Raw genomic sequence first — 26,679 nt, forward strand, 5'->3', positions numbered from 1 at the left:
GGAAGTAAAATACTAAGGTACAGAGGCGCACCCGGAGCAGGCTGGTGGCTGAAGGCACGGTTGTCGTTTTCAATCGGGAGGGAGTCTCAAGCTCTGGGCTCCAGTTCCGGGCAAGTCTCTTGGGACCCAGACTCATACGGGAGAAACTGGACTGTCTGGCATCGGTCGGAACTCGAAGGCAGCTTTCTCTCAGAGGTGCTTGCAGCAATTACTGGGACACTGAGAAGCGGAGCCTCTGAGGGCAGGACTGAGGAGCAGCCATAGCTGCTTGCTCCGCCCTGTTGATCCCCTGGGACCCTGCCCCACCCAAGCTGTGCACGGAGGCTTTTGCATATGAAAGGCCTGGCCCTTTTCAATCTGAAAATTACCTAACAAACTGCAGCTGGCCCAAGGCCCCACGCAACTTGCATTGCTTCACAGCTGAGCTCCTGCTGGGTAGCCTCAGGCAGAGGCTAGATTAGCACCTCCTTAGAGATCCAGGAGCCAGTGTACCCGGTGGTCAGAGTGGGACCATCCAGATTGCAGCTCCTCTGATCCATAAGGGACAAACTCAGGGGGAAGACTCAGTGAGCACCAAAACCCCACTGAAGCAAGTCTTGCCCTGGAGGGGTGTCTCCAGCACAGAAGTTCTCCCACTGCAGACACAGCTGATTCTCACAGCCAATTGGCCTGGAGGTCAATTCCTCCCAGTGATACCTATAACAATCAAGGCTTAACTACAACAAGACTGTGCACAAAGACCACAAGGGGGTTCACCAAGAGTGTCCACCTCAGATAATTGGGGAGGCTGAGCCACTAGGCCCTATAGGACACCTAGCACAGAAAGCCACTCTATCGACACAGGAATTCATAAAAAATGCGGAGACAAAGAAACAGGGCACAAATGACAGAAATGGAGGAAAGCAAACTACTGGATATAGAGTTCAAAACCACACTTTTAAGGTTTTTCAAGAATTTTCTAGAAACTGCCGATAAATTTAGTGAGACCCTCAATAAGTCTAGTGAGACTGCTGATAAACTTAATGAGACCCTCAAGAAATCTAGTGAGACCCTTGAGGTTGTGAAAAAGGACCAACTAGAAATTAAGCATACACCGACTGAAATAAAGAATATTATACAGACTCCCAACAGCAGACTAGAGGAGCGCAAGAATCAAGTCAAAGATTTGAAATATGAAGAAGCAAAAAACACTGAACCAGCAAAGCAAACAGCAAAAAGAATCCAAAAATATGAAGCTAGTGTAAGGACCCTCTGGGACAACTTCAAGCATACCAACATCCGAATTATAGGGGTGCCAGAAGAAGAGAGAGAGCAAGATATTGAAAACCTATTTGAAGAAATAATGACAGAAAACTTCCCCTACCTGGTGAAAGAAATAGACTTACATGTCCAGGAAGCGCAGAGAACCCCAAACAAAAGGAATCCAAAGAGGACCACACCAAGATACATCATAATTAAAATGCCAAGAGCAAAAGACAAAGAGATAATCTTAAAAGCAGCAAGAGAAAGACAGTCAGTTACCTACAAGGGAGTACCCATACAACTGTCAGCTGATTTCTCAACAGAAACTTTGCAGGCCAGAAGAGAGTGGCAAGAAATATTCAAAGTGATGAATGCCAAGAACCTACAACCAAGATTACTTTACCCAGCAAAGCTATCATTCAGAATTGAAGGTCAGATAAAGAGCTTCACAGATAAGGAAAAGCTAAAGGAGTTCATCACCACCAAACCAGTATTATATGAAATGTTGAAAGGTATCCTTTAAGAAGAGGGAGAAGAAGAAAAAGGTAGAGATATAAATTATGAACAACAAATACACATCTATCAACAAGTGAATCTAAAAATCAAGTGAATAAATAATCTGATGAACAGAATAAACTGGTGATTATAATAGAATCAGGGGCATAGAAAGAGAGTGGACTGACTATTCTTGGGGGGGAAAGGGGTGTGGGGGATGTGGGAAGAGACTGGACAAAAATCATACACCTATGGATGAGGACAGTGGCGGGGGAGGGGTAAGGGCAGAGGGTGGGGTGGGAACCGGGTGGAGGGGAGCTATGGGGGGAAAAGAGAGGAACAACTGTCATAATCTGAACAATAACGATTTAATTAAAAAATAAAAAAAATCATTTAGAGGAAAACAAAAAACAACAATAAAAAGAATGAATGAGGCCAGCTGTATACAGAATAATCTATAGGATATGTTTCTAGAATAGAAGAAAATGAATAGGCAAATATAGACTATTCCATAATTGCCACCATATTTCTTTGATTCTAACCCACACTGGTTTATTTTTTTAACACTTAAAACATCTAAAACTGAGATGCATCTTATAATCACTGTCAGCCAGGTGACAGTCCTGACTTAGTTATATTGTCTGTGCATACACATCAAAGTTTACAGAATCAGTATCAGAGGCTGAGAGAAAAAGCCAGAAATGATCATAAAACACTCGTTAAGAAAAGTTTTATCTTTAGAGGGAAGGTGGAGGTGGGTGGGAAGTGATCAATCAAAGAACTTGTATGCACAAATGGACACAGATGATAAGGTGGTAAGGTGGGGCCCTGGGACAAGGGCAGGTTATAAGGGATCAAGGGGAGGAAAAAGGGGACATATGTAGTACTTTCAACAACAAAGATTTAGAAAAGAAAGAAATGTTGTTTCACTAACTCTTGATGACACAGATGATCATGTTGTATGGGAAAACATGGACAATGAGAACTCTGAGTGAAGGACTGATGTATCTGTCTTTAATGTGAAGAAGTTTAAGCAATGCCTTGATCAGTCCATTTTACTTAAATTTCCCTTTTTTGTATGCATAAAGTGATATTTTAAATATTACCTTTTAAAGGCTTTTCCAACATACATAAAATAAAGTTGCAGTATTTGAAAAACAAAGCATTATTTTATAGTTAAATTGCAGAGGGTTTTCCCCCAAGTAAATAAAACAATGGTGTGTCTCACAATAAATGTGATCTTAACTGTGATGAAAAACAGCAGCAGACTGACTATCCAAATTTCTAGTGTACAGAACCAATGACAATGTCAGCCATTTGACATTTTGAGCCTTTTGCCAGCCATTCTCAAACTTGACGTGCATCAGAACCTCCTGGAGGACTTAAATAAGATGGCTAGGCCCCATCCCTGAGCTTCTAGTTCAAGGTAGCACAACACATGTCAGACCTCACTCTTGGGCAAGGCTGAGAATCCTCATGCCATCTTTGACCTGGGCTGGATTAGTTCAGTGGCAAAGGCCTGAAACTGCAGAGAAACAGAATCAGTACCTACACCTGCACAGGGAGAGGCAAAGTAATGACTGATACATGAGTGATCCATTTCAAAATCCAATTTGAACACCAAAGATCTGTGCAATAACTGCACAAGGCGTTAATGTTTCCAATTATTAACCTGGAAAAAAAAAGTGGAACTAAGATCCCCTCTAGCTCTAAAATTATAAGATCTTTGGCCCCGGGAAAGAAAAAAAAAGTATAATGTAAGTCATTAATGATGTGGACAGGTTTTCTACTCAAGGCTCACTCAAAATATAGCTTTCAACACCCCAATTAAAACTGGACCCAGAAAGCGGAATTTCCAAAATAGTGAAGAGTTCAGCAATTCTCCTTTTAAAAAAATGATAAAATTGCATAAAATTGTCAAGAACAACTATTTCAGAACTCTGGAAAATGACCAAAGGTGTACAAGAAATGGAGAAGCTTTCATTCAAAAAAAAGCTGCTAACTTGGCATAAGAGCAGTGGGAGTAGCCTGAAGCCATCCCTGTACACCACCACCTTCCAGCTCCTTCAGTGCAGTAATTCTGCCAGGGCTGGGCAAGGCATGAAAAGCAGCAGCTTTACTGCCTGGCGGGGGGCGGGGGCGGAGAATGACTTGTTTGGAACAAATTGTGTTCACTGTCAAAAAGAATAGCAAACTTGGTGGCAAATAACCAGGGAGGGCCAATATCACAGAAAGTATAGCAAATACCTAAAATATGTAATATGTTTATGCTCTTGACTTGGTAACTCCAATTCTAGGAATCAGTCCTAATAAAGTCATTCAAAATTTAGAGGCATATTTGTGGACAGGAATGTACATCAAACCACCATTTATACTGTAACTGAAAACAACCTAAATATGAAGTAAATTATGGTACAGCCAAATGATGGTGATCATTAAAACTGACTCTGAAGAACTTACTGCGGTGGGAGACACATAATCATTTCAGCAAGGACATGAATGACTTGTAGTAAATTAAATCATATCATTTTTTTACCATGAACAAATTAATGATAAAATTGTAGAAGACTTGCTTTAATTTATTAAACCTAAACAAATACACTTCCATGGGGTCATTATATTCACCGCCTATTTGCTTTGCATGTCACACTGCATTTGTTTTTTGAAAGTTCAGAATGTTTTAAAGCAAAACTATGAAAGTCATCAATTATGAATCATACATATACGAGAAACTCCACTATACAATATTAATAAAACCTCTTAAAATAATCTATAAAATTGGCTACTTCTGAAAGAGATTGATTTCTAAGTATTACACACAGGAGTTTTATTGTGAATTACAACATTTTGTGTTTATTGTGGCGCTTGGAATATTTACTAAACTAGCTCTGAGGACAACACTTCTAGAGTAAATCAACATGTAAACTAACCAATCCCAGATTCCAGAAATTCAAGCCAAGACTCAGATCATCAAATAAAAATGGCTAGTGGTAAAGTTACAGTAAAAGTTAAAGTGCTATTCACACCCAAATCACAGAAAATGAGGAACACACAGTACATACTGAATTCATTTAAAATGTTTCCACTTTAGATATGAATGGAAAGAAAGCACACAAAATCCTAAATATCTTCTTTTCCTAATCAATATAGGAACAGTCTTTTTTAAGTTTTGATTTCAGAATGGTCATGTCAGGTTTCAGATTATCAACTGCACATCCAAGTAGAAATTTCAAGAAGTAGTTGAAAATTAAAATAATTGCTAATCAAAAAATAAACAAACAAACAGGTCTTCCTCTCTTCCCCTGTATGCTTTTTACTTGCAGGTATTATCCAAAAGATCTGTCTTAGTTTGGATTCCCAGAAACAAGCCCTAACGCAAGTAATTTATTTGGGTAAATGCAGAGAACACAGATAGGGGAGCAGGGAAGTGAAACAGGGAAGGGAAGGCAGCCAATAAAAGGCTATGTTATAAAGCCAGCTACATTTTGGGTAGCTGGAGCATAATCCACTAGAAAACTCTGGGAACCAGTACAAAATACAACAGCTCAGAGTTAACCAACCCAGGGTCAATCATTGGTTGAGGGTTGCTATGGTATGAGTTGGGTATTAATTCCATGGCACTTCCAGACCTCCTGAGGGTAGGGGTGAGAGTGGAGGAGGGGGGAGAAGTCTAGAAAGGCAAGGGACTTCTAGTCCTGTGGCTTCCAGAAAGTCCTCGAAAGCCCCTGGGGAAAGAAAAGCAGATATTGGCAGGCATTTGGAAGTAGGGAGAGCACAAAGAAGTGGATAAGATGCCAAGAATATGGGGAGGGCCCGGAGAGCATCTACTCAACAGCTCTCATATCCCTAAATTATGTTATCTGTCTCCAAGATTTCAGTTATCACTAAACTGAAGATGGCTCCACTCCAGACATGGCATTTAAATTCACCCAACTAGATCACCTACTATGGCCCAGCTATCATATGAAAAACAGTTAAAATATCTGCACTGACTATTCACAAGGCCTGGAACCCAGTTTCTACATGAAGGATTTAGAAACAGCATTCTGTTTTGGATGGATAGTACCAGGAAATTTGATTTGACACAGGAAGTACACGGCAGTTGCTCATATTGTTTATTTACTGTTTATCTGTTGTATTTGTATAGCAGGTATTCTATGTTTAGGCTGTTGTTTGGTAGTATTGTGTGTGTTTTTAAATGACTTTAATAGAGTTGATAGCGAATGGTCACATGTGGTTCACATCCCCAGGATGCCCTCAGTGCCACGCTGCTGGAACCTTTCATTCTGTGTCAACTCCACCTCCCTTGCTGGAGCTCACTAGGTTCTTGGTTCTATACCCCATCCTCGAAAGTGCTGTCCGGACCCTGCAGTTTTACAGTCCATTCAGACTTCCCTTCCAGGTCTTGGCACAGAGGCCTTGGTGAAGTCCTTGTTGTTAAGGTTTTGACGCTTCTGTTATCTCTATTAATATGCTCTCCATTCCATTCCCCCCTGCCCTATAAAAATCCATCAACAGTCCTAGGCATCCTAAAAATAAAGAAAGGAGGCAGACAAAAGAAGAAGAATGATGGGAAACGGGGTCTAGACCATTTACCTCTAGTTCTTAACTCTCCAGAAAACTCCAGATCCATATAATCAAAGCTTTTCCTTTAGACATTTCAAACTTAGTGGTATTTTCTATCTGAGAACGTCAACATTTCCAATAAGGGGGTCTACCGAAAGACCTGTATAAGAATGTTCATAACAGCATTAGCAATAATAGCCCAAACCAGAAACAACCCTATTACCAACTAAGAGTAAATAAATTGTGATATAGTCATACAATGGAAAACTACACAACAATTTTTTAAAAAGAATGAACTACAGCTACCACAACAACATGGATCACTATCACAGCATAATGACGAGTGGAGGAAGCTGGACACAAAAGAGTATGCCCATATAGTCTGCATTATTTCATTTATGAGGTTCAAGAACAGGAAAAACTAAATCTAAATTTATAGAAGTCATAATAAAGGCTACCTCTTGGCAGAGAAGAGTCACAAGGTAGCCTTGATTGAGAAGAGTCACGAAGGAACCTTCTGGGATGCTGGAAATATTCTATATCTTGATCTGGGTGATAGCTACACAAATGTATGCATGATTAAAAGTCCATTAAGTTGTACCTTAAGGTACACTGCTTATGTTATATACATTAGTGTATGTGTGTCTCTGTGTGTTACTGCAATTTTTTAAAAGGTAGTGAAATATAGCCATCAGAGATAGGAGGAGAATGAGACCCCAGGGTCATAAAAGTCAAAGGGAGAGCATGGTATAGTATTTCAAAGGGTATCATATAAAACAACCATATAAATACTACAGAAGGAAAGATCATAAAGCAAGAAGATCAAGAAGTAGTCATCTTACTTAGAAGAGTGGAAGCCATAATTATTTTTGAGACAGCAACAGGAAAGTCAGATTACTAAGGGTTTACTAGACAGAAGTTGTAAAAGATGACCTTCAATCGGGAAAAAAAATAAAATAAGACGTACTAGGAGGTTTGACTTCGGATGGTAAATACACAATGCAATCAATACACATGCAGATGATCTATTATACAGTTGTACACTAGAAGCCTATACAGTTTTAGTAAGCAATATCACCCCATACATTTAATTAAAGTTTTTAAAAAGTAGTAATGGGAAAGTAAGATGGTATGTAGTTTAGGGGAGAAAAGGTCTAAAGGGAGTTTTTTGGGGGGTGGGCAGGGAGGGAATATGATAGAAAAAACAAATATGTTTGCGAGCCAGTAGAATAAAAATAAAATAAGTAGAACACCTAGTGGATTAGGCGCAAGGGTCCTATAGCCCACAGGCTAAATCCAGCTCACTGCCTGTTTGTTTATGTTTCACCTCAGGCTGCTTTTGTCTTCAAAAGGCAAGGCTGAAGAGTTGCAATAAAAACCATCTAACCTTATACAGAAAAGTTTAGTGACCCCTGAATGAGGGTCCTCTAGGAACTAGAAGGAAATAGGAATAACAGAAGTAGAAAGGTTAGCCCTGGGAAAAGAATGGAAAGTGTGTGATTATGACAACAGAAAGAGAGAGAGAGAGAGAGAGAGAGAGAGAGATGAAAAATTAATCCTAGCCTAGCCAGCATGGCTCAGGAGTCAAGGTTCAATTCCCAGTCAGGGCATATGCAGGGTTGTGGGCTCGATCCCTAGTGTGGGCCGTGCAGAAGGTAGCCAATCAATGATTCTCTCTCAACATTGATGTTTCTATCTCTCCTTCTCCTTTCCTCTCTGAAACCAATAAAAATATATATTAAAAAATTAATCCTAGTCTATGCCAGGGAATGAGCAATATATTAAATACCCATAAATAAATCAGAAATGGTTTCAGGCCTCCAGAAAGTAAGACAATTATAATATTATTAACAACTACTACAGGTGCTTATACTACTATAGCAATGACTCATACTAACATCACACTGCTACTGGAAAATTTCCATCTGGATATCCTCAATGCAACCACAACTCAAAATATCCAAACCAAACTCAAAATCTTGGCATCTTCATCTCCTTCAGCCACTAGCAATTCCAGCTCCAAGGCCTATATCCTTTATCCTCTAATATCTCTGAAACCCATCTACTTGTTTCCATCACCTTCACCTCCACATACAGCCTAGCCACTGCAAATCTCTCATTTGGACCACTGCTCTCAGCTCCTAATAAATACACTAATATCTACCCTTAGTCACCCCCAATCCAATTTCTACAATGCAGATCCAAAATGCAAATCTGATCACAAATGTTTTCATGTTATTCTCCCAATCTCCTTCCCCACTTCACTCTAGCTGGCTTAAACCCTTTGATGGCTTTTAAATGCTCATCTGATGAAATCCAAAAGGCCACTTGTGGTCAAAAACAACCTTGCTAAAAAAAAAAAAAAAAAAAAAAAAAAAAAAAAAAAAAGACCTATGACACAAGTCAATTTAGCTAAGCTAACAAAATTTCCTAGAAATCCCTCCCTTGAATGGTTTGAAGTTAGAGCTGGCTACAAGAGAAATCTGCATGCAATTTTGAAGGCAGAATTAAAACAGCTATTAGGCTCTGAAGGTCATTATAGGGCATCAGGCACAAAATTGATGGGAAGACATAGCACAGCGCCTTGAACCACACAGTTGTATGCCAATGATCAACAGTGCCGTGGCTTGTTTTTCATTAGCACCATTTTAACATCTCAAGCCCTTTAAGAAAAGGAAATCTAAAATAAAAAAATTAGCGCACCATATTTATATGAAAAAGTTTTCAGAAGGATGCAGTTAATTTTTTATAAGAAAATGAATGAAAGAAGAAAGAAATAAAGGAGAAAAACAAGAAAGAAGATGGGAGGGAGCAGTTGAAAGTTAATTTTTTGCGCCTATTAAATCAAGCCAGTTTTTTCAGTCACACAGGAATGTACAATTTCATTAGCTTCTACAAAATATGCTTACTCATTAATCTAAGTGAATCACATAGTCTCTGACAATGCTCTCCTAAAACTATCTGTGTAATACATTCTAGATTTAATTTTCAGTCACAAGAGACTCTGATAGTCCCACAATGTAACAGGAGATAAATTGGGAATGATGACAAGGGAATGAGACCACCTGGCAAACAATCATACTGACACACATATCAGTCTTCATAAGATTCAAATCAGTGGCTTAGATACTTCTCACAAACTCTAGAATCCAATCCCAGTGGGTTATAACTAGTTTGGGTTTTATCAGACTGGAGTGCTCTGGAAACGATCCTTCATTCAAAACCTACATTCAGAAAATGTTTCTCCATTCTCTACTAATACTTCTCCTCAAAACTGTTCTGTTGTCACCGAGTGAATGTAATCTTGTTAGTCTACAAAGACTGACAAGTAAAGGGTGAAGCATTCTTGAGGCTTACAATTCTTCAATTTTTCTTAATGTCCTTAAGAGCAAAGATGTTTAAACTAAATTATCTGTAAAACCATCAAAAAGCTAATTTCCCCTCCTAGAACCAGACACTTCAAAGTTAAATACCTAATTACAATTTTAAATATGTGATATGTGATGCCACTTGGCATATCATGCATTTCATTTTCAGGTGCACTGACAGGCAGGAATACAAACTTTTACCCAGTCACAAAACTCAAAATTCTTTCACTTCTTTTGCAAATATCTGACTCTACCATAAGGAGCTTTTGCATCGTGCGTTTTTGTAAGTCACTAGAGAGTGGATAAAGATAACATGTATTAAATGCTTACTAACCACCAGGACCTATTCTAAGAGCCTTACCTCTATTAACTCATTTGAATTTAGAAATATAGGTATCTTACAAATGTTTTAATAATTGAATAGGTTGAAAAAATTCACAAAGAAAATTGTAAGATAAGCATGCATTTCATCTAAGCAAAGTTGATGCAGCAATTCATAAATCCACTTCCTTGACATGGGAAAAATATTTGTTTTAAATATGTACTAAGTGTAAGGAACACGTATATCCATTAAAAAAATAATAATGCTTTCTCAGTAACCGTTATAGAATATTTTATTGAAACTAAGAAGCAAACTAAAGATTGTAACAAAAATGAGTAAATTCTTATCTAAGTGCAAAAAACTAATAAATTATAAATTGAAAGAAATCTTCATTTAGATGTTTTTTTAAAGCAGTTACTACAGAAAACTCATATTGAAAAATAGTTAATAAGTAAGCTGCTTAAAACCAAATATTAATATATAAGCTAAGACCAAAATCAAACAATATCAAAAAGCATACCAGCAGGCTACTAAACATTTCTAATTAATTTAACAGAAAAATATTGACCTTGTTAATAAAAAGTCTTGTCATCATGACATTAAACCTAACACATTTTGATGTCAAGTAATGATAATATGGAAGAAGTATTCATAGGTTAATACTCACTCTTTGTACTATCTGGAATATACATACTAGTCACAATCTACCCCATAATATCAATAAAATTCTGCTAAAATTAGAATTGTTATGTGTTTGCGGTATTTATCAAATTGATCAGTTACACCTGCTAGGTAAGTCATGGTGTAAGGTTTAAACTAGAATCTAAAATATTTTTAAAGTTTTTACTCTATATTCTTGAGGCTGTTCAATGAAAGCCAGTTCCTCTGATTCACTAAAATAATTACATGGGTAACTGAGTTCCTAATGATAAAAGTAGCCATTTTCCTCTCTAGTAAACAGTGTTCTCCCTTTTTATCTCAGCCATTTAATTGTATTGCTTGACAGAATAATAACTTTAAAAAGCATAGCATTGCCTACACGATGTGAAAAGTACTTAGCACAGTGCCCAAAACGTAGTAACCACCACAGAAGAGTTAACTATATATTATTGTTGATAGTATTTATCAAGGGAACCATACATGTATCAAATACCTGTCAAGTTCCACACATTGTGCTACAGGCTGCACAGTCAGGCATTTCAACATAGTCTGCACTAGAGGACCATTAAAATAATTTGCACATCCTTATAAAATACCTAGGAATAAGTGTAACTAAGATATGAGAGACTTACACATTAAAAAATATTAAACATTGATGAAAGAAATGAAAGAGGACACAAGTAAATGGAAAAACATCCATGTTCATGGATTGGAATACTTAAAATTGTTAAACTATCCATACTACCCAAAGTGATTTATATATTCAATGCACCTATCAAAACCCCAAAGGCACTGTCCAGCTGGTGTGGCTCAGTGGACTGAGTGTCGTCCTATGCACCAAGAAGTCAACGGTTTGATTCCCAGTCTGGGTACATGCCCAGGTTGCAAGCTCAATCCACAGTAGGGGGCATGCAGGAGATAGCTGATGGATATTTCTATATCTCTCTCCCTCTCCCTTCCTCTCTCTCTAAAAAATCAATAAAAACATATTTGAAAGAAATTCCAAAGGCATTTTTTACAAAAATAGAAAAAGCAATCCTAAAATTCATATGGAAATACAAAGGACTACAAAAAGCCAAAACAATTTTGAGAAAGAATAAAGCTGAAGTAATCACACTTCGTGGTTTCAAAATATATTACTAAGTAATTGTAGTTAAGACAGTATAATTCTGGTATAAGGATAGACATATGAACCAATGAAACAATAAGAGAGCCCAGAAATAAACCCGTGTAAAAATGGTCAATAAGCAATGGGGAAAAGATAATCTCTTCAACAAATGGTGTTGGGAAAACTGGATATTTGCATGTAAATGAATGAAATTGAACCCTTATCTTACACCACATGCAAAAAATCAACTCAAAATGGATTAAAGACTTAAACATAAAACCTGAAACTGTAAAACTCCTAGAAGAAAACATAGGAGGAATGTTCCATTACAGTGGTCTCAGCACTGATGTCTTAGGACACCAAGAGCACAAAAAGCAAAGGTAACAAAAGCAAAGACAGACAAGTGAGACTGTGACAAACTAAAAAGCTTCTGCATAGCTAATGAAACAAGAGTAAAAGGACAACCTACAGAGTGGGAGAAAATATTTGCAAGCCATATATCTAGCAAGGAGTTAATATCCAAATATATATAAGAACTCCTTCAACTCCATAGCAAAAAAAACATACACACCAATTTAAAAATGGGGGGGTGGGGGGACTTGAATAGACATTTCTCCCAAGGAGACAGGCAAATGTCCAAAAGGTATATGAAAAGGTGCTCAAAAATCACTATTTGTCAGAGAAACGCAAATCAAAGACACAATATAGCCTAAGAAAACCTGAAACATCAATCAGAAAGAACAGATGCACCCCTATGTTCATAGCATTGTTATTTACAATAGCTAAGATCTGGAAATGGCCCAAATGAATGGACAAAAAAAAAAAAAGTGTGGCACATTTACACAATGGAACATGCAATTGTAAAAAACAAGAATCTATTTTATTACCCTTTGAGACAGCATGGAGGGACCTATAGATGATTATGCTAAGTGATATAAGCCAATCAGAGAAAGACAAATATCACATGATCTCACTTGTATGTGGAATCTAATGAACACAATAAAATGATGAATAAAATAGAACCAGAGGCATGGAAACATGGAACAGACTGATGAATTTCAGAGGGAAGGGGGCCAGGGTTGGGGGGAGAGAGTAACCAAATAACTTATATGTATATAGGCATTGCCCATGAACACAGACAGTAGGATGGTGAAGGCCTGAGGCAAGGGCAGGAATCGGGGAGGGGGAGGGTAAGGAGGGGAAAGAGGGGTAAATCTGTGATACTTTCAACAATAAAGATAAAAAAACAAAACAAACAAAAAACACAGTATCACATCACACTTGTGAGAATGGCTGGAACCAAAAGTTGACAAGTGTTATAAGAATGAGAAGAAACTGAAACCCTTGCACATTATTGGTGGGAATATAAAATGATATAGCCACTGTGAAAAACAGTATGGAGGTTCCTGAAAAAATTTAAAACAAAACTACCACATGATCTGACAATACCACTTCTGGATATTTATCCAATACTAGAGGCCCAGTGCATGAAAATTCATGCACAACGGGGTGTCCCTCAGCCCAGCCTGCACCTTCTCACAGTCTGGGACCCTTGGGGGATGCCCACCTGCTGGCTTAGGCCTGCTGCCTGAGAACAGATGATCTAAAAGAAATATCATATCCTTGGGTAAGGATTTTTTTTAAAGGTAATGGTAGCATGAAAATTCACTGCCGGCGGGGCTGAGGAGACTGGGGGACTCCTGCTACCCCCCCCCCCAGTCCCAGTGGGGCTGAGGGGACTGGGGGACTCCAGTGGCAGGCGTGCGGTGTGGCCGGACCTGCCTGGGGGCGGGCCCAGCTGTGCCACATGCCTGCCACCCTTCCAGTGGGGCTGAGGGGACTGGGTGCCACCATCTTTTGGCTGTGAGCACCGCCATCTTGTGAGGGCATGATGAACAATTAGTGTATTACTCTTTATATAGGATAATTGAAATCAGGACTACAAAGAGATATTTGCACTCCCACATACTCTGCAGCATTATTCACAATAATCAAGATGTATAAACAACCAAAATGTCCACTGATGGATGAGGAAACTGTGATGTGTACATGCAATGGAATACTATTCAGCTTTAAAAAAGGAAATCCTGCCATATGTAACAATATGGGTGAACCTGAAGGACATTATGATAAGTGAAATAAGCTAGTCATAGAAGTAAAATATCTCATGATACCCTTTTTATAATGAAGCTAAAATAGTCAAACAAGTAGAAACAGAGAGGAATAGTGGTTGCCAGGGGCTGGAGTCAGGTAGATACAGAGAGTATCTGTTCAAGGAATATAAAGTTGAAAAAAAAAAGAAATACTGATGCCTGGGTCCCAGCCCCAAACATCCAATTTAATTGGTCTGGGAAGCAGCCTGAGTATAAAAATTTGTTAAGCTCCACTGTGCTTTAAATGTATAGCCATCTTAAAACAGATGTGTTATTTCATTTAGTCGTAATAGATTGTTTTATTAATTCCATTTTACAGATGTGAAAACTGTGACTCAGAGAGATTTAGCAACTTAGACAAGTCTGCTCAACTCTCAAAACCTGTGTACTCTACCATGTTACCTTCTGAACTACAAATAGGCTAAAGCCACCAGTATGTTTATTACAGTCTCGACACACTGCTGAGATAGAGCAGTTAATTCCTTTGCAAATATGCCCATTGGGTTTGAAAGGGGCCTCCCTATGAGTCCTGAGCTCTAGTATAGGGTTTGTTTGTTTGTTTGTTTGTTTTATTTTTAAATACAGACCATAACCCATAGATGGTAATGAAAACAATTTAGTGCAACTCAATAAATGTTTTCTTTTAAATTACAATAGACTAGAGGAAAACATAACAGTGCCAGACTGCATTGCATATCGTATAAAAGTGTTAATTATAAGTACTGAGTTTTGAAACTTATTTGTGTGTGTGTGTGAAGTAAATCATATTAATTAACATGAATAGCAGCCAAATATGTTTGAAAGATATTCTAGCTAGAGATAAAAGCATGAGATTACAAAGACAATCCTGAAAATGTTATTCATTTTCTAATTTGCGTATATTTATTTGTGTTTGCCTCTGCTCCTGGGATGTTTTTCTTCTCTACCCACCACTCAAGCACAGCTTAGCTGTCTTCTCTTTCCTTCTGTCCCCAGGCAGAATTAACTGTCCTTCAATGCATCACCACTGTTACATCAACCACACTTACTGCATTTTTAAAGCACTTCTTTCAAAGTTCTTCACGGGAAAGGACAGTGTCTCTCCGAGCAATGGAACAAGACAGAGCCTAACACACAGTGGAGCATACTTTTTTAATAGGTATAGCAGCTCTCCATTATTTTACTCATGAGACTTTGGTGATACAAATTATAAGTTAAGAATGAAACACATCTTCCATTTTTCTGAATAATCACAAATTACCACTAGAGTCACCTTAATATCTGGCTTATCCACAGCTAGTCTAGACGATACTCTTGCTCTGCCAAAGATTACATCAAAGAAGAAGGAAGACAAACTTTAAAAGTAGCTCTACTGGATCAGCTTACAATGTTTATAACAGCCTACTCTCTTATCTATTTTAATATTAAATTGACTTTTTCAATTCCTGTTTCCATATTTGCTTTTAACTAAACATATTTATTGAACACTTACCAAATAAAATACACTAAATAAGTTATTGTTTGTTTCCAGTTTATGAATGGTAATGGGGGGAAAGCATTTCTACTAAAACATCCATCAAAAAAAAAGAAACAACCATTTACCCTCGCTTAATCTTAACTTCTTAACACCACCCAACTCTTTTTATCATCTAAGTTCATCTAAATAAGGCATTTTATCATAAGTTTCCAATTTCTTAACTTTATTGAAATATTGGGACTATTTGATTATTCAAAAAAAGCCTTTTAAAAATATATATATTATAGAGAGATATATATGTATGTAAACAAATATATGGTTTTAATTTTATATCCCTGATCAGACAAAAGTGCAATATTATCACACAGTGATCTGACTAATTAAAAGACTTAACACATTTCATTCACTGTATATATTAAGTACCAGCTGGTATGGAAACTATATAAATTTAAAATTCGAAGAAAGCATTTTAAAATTTTAATCAGATAGAAATGAGAACTATAACTGGAAGTATTCCAGAGATCATGCTCCATAAAAAATCTATTTCAGGAATCCATGCCTTTGCCAGTCTTTCTGCAAAGTTAAGCTTTAATATTCCTAGTTACAAACTTACACAATCTTAAATGTGAAAAAGGAAATCACGTACCATATTTTTGCTTCAAGTTTTGGCTCAAATCAAATGACTTTATGATCTTGTAATTGTGCAGCTTCACGTAACACTACGGGCCCAACTATTAGTCAACAGCCAACCGTGCTGGAGCAGACTGGCAGACAGCAGCGCTGATTCATCTCAGGAAAATCAGGCTGCAGCATCCACAGTTCTGATGATGTCCAAAGAGGGTAAAGAACTGGTCATAAGCCGAGTATTTCCTCTCCAAGCACAGACAGCAGGACTGGACGTAGGCAAAGCTCAGAGTTTGCTGCATTTGGATTTCAATTTAAATGTGATTCTTTCAGGCCAGCAAAAGGGCCAATGGGGGATGGTACAAGTAACAATTTGCAAAGCCTTACTTTCTGTGGTCCCAAGACCAGACAATTTAGGTAAGTTTACAGCAATGTTTTCCTTATTCACTGAATTCCATTAACAATATTTATATGACTATTTCACCGATTCTATGCTAAATATTTAGTTTGTACTCTGAATATAACTCCCTCAGGTAGCCTATAACCAAACAATGAATTTCCTATTTTCCTCATTTTAGTCCATTTAATTTTATATAACATCTCTCTTACCTACCAAATACATAATTAAACTTCACAGAGTTAAAATAATAAACCGTCATCTATTACTATTCATCATCTATTCATCTGAGGCAGCTGCTTAAGTAGACCATCAGGATAAAAATGCTACAGACACCAGTCAGAAAGGGAGATCAAATTACAACTGTGCCCAGGGGACTACATGAACCAGAAAAGCTTTTCTTTCTCCTCTTCCCAGTCCATTGAGCGGGTTCCTCACAAACAAGAACCCACAAATTAGAGGACACAACCTAACAAAGGGACCCTAAACTTAAACCCTACCCAAAACTCAAATGAGACAGATAAATTATTGTATATAATAAAAGGCTAATATGCAAAATAGACTGAACAGTGGAACAATCGAACAACCGAACAACCAAACAACCGGTCGCTATGATGTGCACTGACCACCAGGGGGTGCATGCAAAACATGGCGGGCATCGGCAGCAAGTGGCAGAGCGCGGAACATGGTGGGCATCAGCTGCGGCGGGGTGGTGGAGCAGGTGAGTGGGGGCGCCAGACCAAGGCGGGGTGCCGGTCACTGTCATTGGGGCGAGCCCCTGGTGGTTACTGAAAATTCTTTGCTCCCATGCGCCACAGTCCCGCCCGGTGCCCTCATCTGCTGCCGGCACCCAGCGCTTGCTCCAATCGCTCGGCGCAATAAATGGGTGTGAGCAGCAGCTACCGGCCCTGATCACCCCTCACTTTCTCCACCTCCCACTGCTCCTGAGGGGCAATCGGGGCAGCAGCCACCACTCACAGCTGCTGACGATGCGGGCCACACTCACACCCGCTGCTGGCGATAGCCCCAATCACTCCGCGCCGTCAGCGGGTGCGAACGGGGCCAGCGCTGTCAGTGCATGGGAGCGATGGCAAGAATAGGGCTGCCAGCAGACAGGGGTCTGGGGGCCACAGCGGGAGGGGCCGGGTGGGGCGTGAAGGATGGGCCGAGACCCGTCCCTGTGCCCACCACAGCCTTGCAGCCACAATTCATTTCAAGGTGCATGAATTTGTGCACTGGGCCCCTAGTAATCATATAAAGGAAGGAGGAAAGAAGAAAAGAAGGAAGGAAGGAAGGAAGGGAGGGAGGGAGAAAGGGAGAGAGGAAGGACTCTTAATCACCCTCTAGAATGGCATACTGAAGACCTTACATATTATAGAGAAGAAATACTCTTGGCCAAAAATCAAACATTCATCTAGTTTTCCTATTGTAAACTACTCATCTCAACCATGAAAGTAAGACTAATAAATTAGCAACAAAAATCTAATATTTAAATATCTTTATAACTGATTTTTGTAACTCATTTTTAAAGAATCAGTTTAAGTCAAAATTATACCAGAAAGCATTCCAATAAAGCAAAATGTGTTTTGGTATTTAGAGAAGGAGATGTAAACATGAATTATAGTTATATTATTATTATTATAGCATTTAATACTATATATTAGTAATTATTGACTAATAATTATAATAATATATTATGTTTCCCTCTTTGCCTGGAAGATAGAAAACTCAGTTTTAAATGTGGGACTAGTTCTAATAAACATAGACAATTTCAGGAGGTAGGTGTTGTAAGTTAATGTCAATGTTTTCCCTATCTCACTTCATCTTTTTTTCTCACTGATATAATCAGATTCTTTTCCATCTCAATTTGCATGTTCATACCATTACAAACTACTAAGTGCTGAGGAAAAGTATAAAAGAAAAGCCACTTACAATAATCAAAATAAAAGGACTAATTCAAGTATTTCTTGAACGCTCTTAGAGTCAAACCTTAATAAAACATTCTAAATTACTTCATCCTTGCATAAGTCATCTCTGAGTTAATATTGTTATTCTTTTTATTATAATTTATAACTTAAAATATAGTTATATGTCCATATATGGCATTTGTTGGAATGGGAATAATTTGAGGGATTTTATTTGGTGAAGATTACATTGTGAAGTTCTATTGGTATATTTACCATACGTATTCTAGGACAGAAAGAACATCAGTGAGCCAATACGGAGGAAAAGCTTCCTTTGTGAAATGAAAGTAATGGTGGAGAAAGGAAAGGAGCACATGGAACAACTTAGTTAAACCAATGTCAAGTGAGAGATGCACATGCCCTTGCCTTTGACGTCACTTTTCTCCTTGCCGTGCCTGTCTTAGTAGTGATTCTCAAACTTTTTGGTGTTGGAACTCTTTGTGATCTTTAAATTTTGTTGAGTTTTGACTTTTTGGGTTATACCTATCAATATTTACCCTATTAGAATCTAAAACTGATAAATGTTTAAGATCCTTATTGGTTCATTTTAAAATAAAAATAATAGCTCTAGCTGGTTTGGCTCAGTGGATAGAGCATCAGCCTGAGGACTGAAGGGTCCCAGGTAGATTCCAGTCAAGGGCACATACCCGGGTTGTGGGCTCCATCCGCAGTGAGGAGCATGCAGGAGGCAGCTGATCCATGATTCTTTCTGGTCATTGATGTTTCTATCTCTCTCTCTCCTTCTCCCTTCCTCTCTGAAATCAATAAAAACATACTTTAAAAAAACTAAAAATAATAAAAACATTATGTTAACAAAAACACACTTTATTAAAAATAACTATATTTTTTAAAAAAGGAATGAGTGGTATTGTTTTGTACTTTATCAAATTTCTTTAATATCTTGCCTTAGAAAGGTTCTCAGATCTGCTTCTGCATTCATTCTGATAAATTATTTTGACTGAAGTATATTTTTAAAATTTGGCCTCACAGAGATATATAGTTGTAAAAAATGAATATTTTGATAGCCTTCTCAGGTAATTATAGATATCTGAATCGGATACAACACCAAAACTCAACAATGACAGTTTCTCAGAACCACATGACACCAGTAGTACTCTTAACAACCAAAACCAAATGTAAAAACATAACAAAAAGGATACTAAAAACCAGTATCTCTCATGAATGTAAATGCAAAAATCTTTAGCAAATTAAATGCAACAATGTATGTGAATACACACACACACACACACACACACACACACACACACACACACTAGAGGCCCAGTGCATGAAATTCGTGCACTCAGGGTGTCCCTCAACCCAGTCTCACAGTTCGGGAGCCCTTGGTGGATGTCAGTAGGACATCCTTAGTGCTGCCACGGAGGTGGAAAAGGCTCCTGCCACCACCGCTGCACTCGCCAGCCGTGAGTCCAGCTTCTGGCTGAGCGGTGCTGCCCCTGTGGGAGCACACTGTCCACCAGGGCAGCTTCTGTGTTGAACATCTGCCCCCTGGTGGTCAGTGTGCATCATAGCAACTGGTCATTCCACTGTTTGATCAATTTGCATATTAGCCTTTTATTATATAGGGTGATCAGATGGGATTTATTCCATGTGTGCAAGGCTGATTCCCTATTAAAAAATGTATCAATGCACAATGTACTAATAAAAAATCACCTAACCATATCAACTAATGCATAAAAAGCATTTAATGTAATATGCCATCCATTCAAGATAAAAAGTATCAGTACAGTAGGAAGAGAGGGAAAACCTCATCAACCTAACAAAGAATATCTATAAAAAACCTACAGCTAGCATCATACTTAACAGTAAAACATAGAATAATTTTCTTCTTCTAAGACTGTAAACAAGAAGAGGATGTCCACTCTCACCATTCTTGTTTGGCACAATACTATAAGTTCTAGCTATTGCTAAAAGGCAAGAAAAATTAAAGAAAATTTTTAGATGACATTATTGTCTGTGTTTTTTAGAAAAGCTAAAAGTATCTATAATCTTTGATCCAAAATGTGAGTTCAGTAAGGCTTCAGGATACATCAACACACAAAAACTAATTGTACTTCTATATAATGATAACAAAGAAATGGAAACATAAATTTAAAATTCAATATCATTTACAGTTGCTCAAAAGAAAATGAAATATAAGATACCTATAATGAAAATTATAAAAATGATGATAAAAGAAATAAAGGAAAACCTAAATACCTGGAGAAATATACCATCTTCACAGATTGGAAGAGTCAACATAGTAAAGAAGTTAAGTCTCTCTAAATTGATAGGTAGGTTTAAAATAAACCCTATTAACACATTGTATGCGGGAAACGTATTTATAGTTTTACGTATTTATACGTTCTACCGGTGTAGTAGAGCGCGGGACACGTATTAATACGTTTTTTTATAGACTAGCGATAGAATGCGGGTAACGTATAAATACGTAAACTAAAGTTATCGTAATTTTACTGAACATTGCCATTTGTGCAAAAAATTAGCAAAAATGGCCTGCGCCACCTGTTAGCGTGTGATAAAAACTACCCGCAAACAATGTGTTAACACAAAGTTAAATTATAGTAACAAAATTCTACAGTGAGAAGTTTAAAAAATAGGCCTTCCCCCAAAAAATAAGTCAATCAAAATTAAGTTGAATTTGTTAAAATAATTACACCATCCTATATAATAAAGAGGTTATATGCTAATTAGACTGAACAGAAGGAAAGCCATCTGGACGGCCATCTGGACGACCTTCCAGATGAAGCCGGGGCTGCAAGGGTTAAGGCAGCCGGGGCTACAAGGGCAGGGCTGTGGTAGCCGCAGTTACGAGGGCCAAGCCCCTTGCATGAATTTCGTACATCAGGCCTCTAGTTCATTATAATTACACTAGTGCCCTGGTGCACGGCTTTGTACACATTGAAAGGAAATTAGAAGAAATATTTTAATATCACTACTCACCCTTTCTCTATAATAGAAGTGTCAACCAACTTCACAATCAACAATGACAGATCGAAACACACGCATGCGATTGGTGGCAGCAAGAGCTTTATATGTATCATGCATGTGCAAGTCAACTTAGCCTTTTATATCTATAATAATAAAAGGATAATATGCTAATTAGACCGGAGAGCTGACATCCTTCCAAATGTCCTTCCAAACAAAGCCGAGGCACGGCACCTGCAAGGGCTGAGGGCAGGCAGCCGTGGTGGCTGGCAGCAGCAGCGGCAGGGTGATGGGGCGGAGCCTTCCCCTCATTGGCCTGGTTGCCTCCCGCAGAGGGAGGCCAGACTGTGGCTTAGGGAAGAGGGCCTAAGCCGTCAGTAGGACATCTCCTGAGGGTTCCCAGACTGTGAGAGGAGGCAGGCTGGGCTGAGGGATCCCCCCTCCAGTGCATTAATTTTCCTGCACTGGGCCTCTAGTATATAGATAAACTTGCTTAATTAGACCTACTTTCTGATTTAGCCAAACTTTTTCCAGCCCAGTGAAGCACCCCAACTTCTCTTTCAGGTAATTGTCAGCAACACAGCAGTAAATATCAACTCAAAGCAGATTATTATTGTAGATCACACAGGGAGAACAAAGGGTAAAATATTTAACTGTAGCAGTGTTTGATTATATTCTGCACAGTGAGAAAACCTGGTCATTTTCAAGTTCCAGCATTTTTCTTTTCAGTCGGGTCAAGTTTCTAAACTTTCTAAATCTCCATTTTCTCACTAATGAAAAGAAAATCGGATTCTACCTAGTCTCCTGTGAGGATCAAATGAGATGAGGCACAGGAAAATGCTTCACAAACATTTGGTTAAACTATCAAATGTTTGCACCTGGCTGCAAAGCAAGTCAGTTCCTGGGCTGAAGAAACTCCAAAGAGGCTAGTTAGTCTCTAGAGAGAAAGCTGGGTATTGCTATGTGACATCATTACCCGGTGCCCACAGTGACCGTTTCTGGGCTGGGCTGGGCTGTGGGCTGCATTTTGCACCATGGGGTCTTGGCAGCATTGGCTGCGATTTGGTGGGTGTCACTCCAAGGTGGTGGCAAGTCCTGTGTCCCACATGGGGGAAGCCGAGTGTTGGTTTGTCGGTGCCAGGTCCGCGGTGCTGTTTATTTTTAAATGGCCAGTGCGCATCATGGAAGCTCCTGAGTTGAGCGTCTGCCCCTGGTGATCAGTGGGTGTCATAGCGACCAGTCGGACAGATGGAAACGTAGCCTTTTATATATATATAGATAGTCTCAAAAATAATCTTGTGGACTTAAAAGAATAAGAAGAAAAAGAATGAACACAACTTGAAACAATTCTGTGGATACATTTATTAGCTGCTAAAAAAATAATGCTACATATGCAACAAACGCAAAAATAGACAAATGGGAAAACAACATTTTTTGTATGTCAGAGGACACAATAGAATGAAAAGGCAATGTATGGGATGGAAGAAAATCATATATCCTTTCATTTTTTGCAGAAAAATACTAGAAATACCTTGTTTCGATTTTCCAAAAATAATGAGTTGAAATGTTTTTGTGGACCAAGGAGAAGCAGATGTGAACTAAAAGTAGGTGTCAGAGGTTAGGAAAAATTATTCAATAAATGCAACAAGTTATTTTTCTCTCAAATTCCCTTAAAGAAATAAAACCTTCAAAACTATCCAACAAGCTAATAAAGATTATCCTCTTGTTTACATATAATAGTAAATACTAGCTTCTAGTATCAAAATTAGTTTCTAAAAGGGGCAGCTGTAGACCAATTTCTAACCCTACTGCAATTCTTCAGGTGAATCTTGCCTGTTTTCTTTTTTCCCCTCTCACCTCCAGCTTCATTTTTTCACACTGCTAAAATGGAGGATAGAAATCATATCTGCCAATCTTTAGGATTCTAGAGTAAGAGATGCTAAGTAATTAAATATTATAATCTTGGTATCACCAAACCCTAAAGCTAAATGAAAATGCCCCATCTGGTTTCATGTACAGTAAGCTGATTATGGAAAGTTTTGAATTCCTATCTTTCCCCTCCACAGAGTAGCTAGCACATATGTGTTGGGTAACTACAGACTGACTGATTCTAAATATAAATTGAGACGTGTACTAAAATTATTGTCCTGGTTTTTTTAGCAATCATTATGAAAGTCACACATCCTTACACATTTTATTTATTAAGGACCTTGAAGAAATAGATTTTAAATAGTGAGGATAAAATTACATATGAAAATTTTCCCAATTCTAAAGAAAGATAGTACTACCTTAAATGAGTGGTATACCTAAGCAGCTCTAAAAACCTAAGCCAACAGAGAACGTTGAGATAGTTTTGAAGCTGCTGCCTGAATTACTGCTGATCCGTCTTCCAAAGCTACAAATGCTCAATTTACTTTAAAAAAAAATCTATTTGACTGCAAATACATTAATGGAGGAGAGAGGAGAATTTTTATAAAAACAAGCAATCATCATCTTGTTGATTAGTTGTGGCATCCGTTCAGACTTTCGAAAATAGAGAGAGAAATGCTCAAAATAATCCTTGGTCAAAAAAATGTCCCATTTAACACAGATAAGCATAGGAACAAAAATAAGAAGTTTGAAAGCTTGAGTGCCACAACCAATTTAGAAAAATAATAAAAAAAAAATGTGGGTAATTCGGCATACCCAGTGGACCAAGGATAGCACCCATCTGAAAAGGAAGGAGTTCGCAGAGACCTTCAGGGAAGCCCTGAAAGAGGCCCAGTGACCACAGGACCACCTACCTCTAAGCTTTCAAATGAGTCAAAGAAACACAGGCTAAACACCTGCTTGCAGATAAAAAAGGAAAGAAAAAAGAGAAAATATATTATCGCTCACATTCCCAGAGGCTAAACAATCCCAACACCTGGGCTTTGCCAACTGTTTTATGTGCTATATGAGTACGTTAGCAAAGAACTGTCAGATGGGAAGTAGGAAATAAGGGGTGGTGGAGAATAAATAGGCAAGCCTATTTAAATTTAAGTTTTTAACTTTCACTCAACCCTGGGGAAACTGTTGTCGAAGCCCAGCTCAACTCTGACAGATAATGCCTGAAAGGAATAGAAATAGATTTACCAACTTCTACAAGCGTAAGCAAACTCTTTTAAATAACAGTCCCAACTAAGTCCAGGACAAATTCTGCCCAAAATACTCTACTTACCTCAATATCCTGCTTCTACCAGAAATCACCTGAAAGGGGATCTCTTTTTGGGTTTATACTGTGATGCTTGTTTTCACTGCTCCCTTTAAGCTTTCCCAGGACTGATAGAATATTATAAGAACCTGCCTCTCTGCTCTCTCCTTATGCCCTCAAGACACATTCATATCCCCTGGCTTCCCTTCTACCTAGCCTCACAGTTAATGGCCTCAGGGAGGGTGAGGGTGGGACCAGGAGGAAGCTCAGGTGGACTGCGGTTCTTTTTTTTTTTTTTTTTATTTAATATATCTTTATTGATTTCAGAGAGGAAGGAAGAGGGGGAGAGAGATAGAAACATCAATGATGAGAGAACCATTGATTGGCTGCCACTTGCAGGTCCCCTACTGGGGATCAAGCCAGCAACCTGCACACATGTCCTGACCAGGAATCGAACCTCGACTTCCAGGTTCATAGGTCAACACTCAACCACTGAGCCACTGGCCTGCTGTTCTTAGAGGCCATCTCTGGCAATGTGCATGGGGAAGGGGCAGGGCCGGGGGTGGGGGTTGGGGGTGTCTTCATTGTCCACCACACTCTTGTACCTTGTAACCAGGGTTTCAGCTGATAACTGGGAAATCTGGAACTCCTGCCCTCACCTACGTGCATTCTCCAAATCAGAGTGCAAGAGTGAATGCATAGGCTTTGCATTGGCAGGATACTAAAGCTAGAGACCTGGGAATCTGAGACAGAAGAAGAATGCAACAAGCTGAAGTTTTAAAGAGATAGATACTTCAGGAAGGAGGCATTAAAGTCCACAAATACAACAATAGGACCAGAAAACAGTCTATCACATATGACCCTTCTCTAGCTATAACCTCTTGGTCACTCTCACCAAACCTGTCCTCCAACTTTATTTACATCTTTTTCCCCCAGTGTCCCCAGCTGCCTGCCTTTTTCCAAGTCCCCAGGATTTGTGGCCTGAAAGAGTGTAATATGAGGAGCCATTGAGAAGATTGCGAGTTATTATGGATATGCAAATACCCTATACTTAATATGCAAATATTCCAAAGAGAACATACAGAATCCAGTAGAGTTTCAAAACCTGAATAAACATCATAAGAAAAAAAAATTATTTTGCAACTATGTGTGGTGATAAATGTTAACTAGGCTTATTGTGGTGATCATTTCACAATGTATACAAATATCAAATAATTATTTTGTACGCCTGACTCAGACAGCAAATCATAACAGACTAGATATATTAGAATTTAGCTTTTAATGAAAATTACTAAATGTGCCCTTTTAAGAGCCAGAGCTGCACTGGAATGTAGTAATGTCCTAGGGCCTGTAGGCCTGCCTTTATAGCAAGTTTTTAGAAGGCATACTCTCTTAAGATAAGAGAAGAATGTAGCCTGTTAAGCATGAAATAGCTCTGGATTTTTTTTTCTTTCTGCTCTTAAAACGATGTCACTAACTTGCAATCCCAAGATGTGTCACAGACTTTCTTTCTGTTAGAAACCGTCTAGCCATAGCCAGGTAGACCTGGATAGGATGCCACCAAGTGCTGAATAAATCAGATTGTGGAAGCTTTAATAAGAACTGACCAATCAGCATAGCTCTCAACTCTGGACCCATTCCTCACGATCACTTGATCACTCATGAATTTGAGGACTAGCTTCCTGTTCTCCTGGGTGGCAACATTCATAATAAAACTAGAGGCCTGGTGCATGGCTTCGTCCAGGGCATGTCCAGCCCAACTCACCCAGTCCCGATCGGCAGGACCTCAGCAGCAAGCTAACCTACCGGTCAGAACATCTGCCCCCAGTGGTCAGTGTGCATCATAGCAACTGGTAGAACGAACAGTTGGACACACAGCATATTGGGCTTTTATTATATAGGACTAGAGGCACGGTGCACAAAAATTTGTGCACTCGGGGGGTGAAGGGGGAGTCCCTCAGCCCGGCCTGTGCCCTCTCGCAGTCTGGGACCCCTCAGGAGATAACGCCCTGCTGGCTTAGGCCCGCTCCCAGGTGGCAGAGGGCAGGCCCAATCCCTAGGTGCAGCCCCTGGTCGGGCTCAGAGCAGGGCTGATTGGGGAGTTGGGGCACTGCCCACTGTCATGCACAGAGCAAGGTGGATTGGGAGGTTGCGATGCCACCCTTAGTCATGCTCAGGGTAGGGCCGATTGGGGGATTGGGGCACC

General features: G+C 38.9%; 1 protein-coding gene across 2 annotated transcripts in view; it reads right to left on the bottom strand.

Annotated features, from left to right (window-relative positions):
* The window catches only part of TTLL7 (tubulin tyrosine ligase like 7), a 139,758-nt gene that overhangs the window by 107,534 nt on the left and 5,545 nt on the right, over window positions 1–26,679 (bottom strand). Inside the window, exon 1 of one of the 2 annotated variants that reach the window (XM_036351280.1) lies at window positions 16,017–16,212. The exons of the other annotated variant lie outside the window; for it this stretch is intronic. The gene's annotated coding sequence lies outside the window, so the exon portion shown is untranslated. Of the gene's footprint in view, window positions 1–16,016; window positions 16,213–26,679 lie in introns of those variants that run through there. 2 annotated transcript variants of the gene reach the window in all.

Source organism: Myotis myotis, unplaced genomic scaffold (assembly GCF_014108235.1).
Source record: "Myotis myotis isolate mMyoMyo1 unplaced genomic scaffold, mMyoMyo1.p scaffold_m19_p_2, whole genome shotgun sequence".
Classification (NCBI taxonomy): Eukaryota; Metazoa; Chordata; class Mammalia; order Chiroptera; family Vespertilionidae; genus Myotis; species Myotis myotis.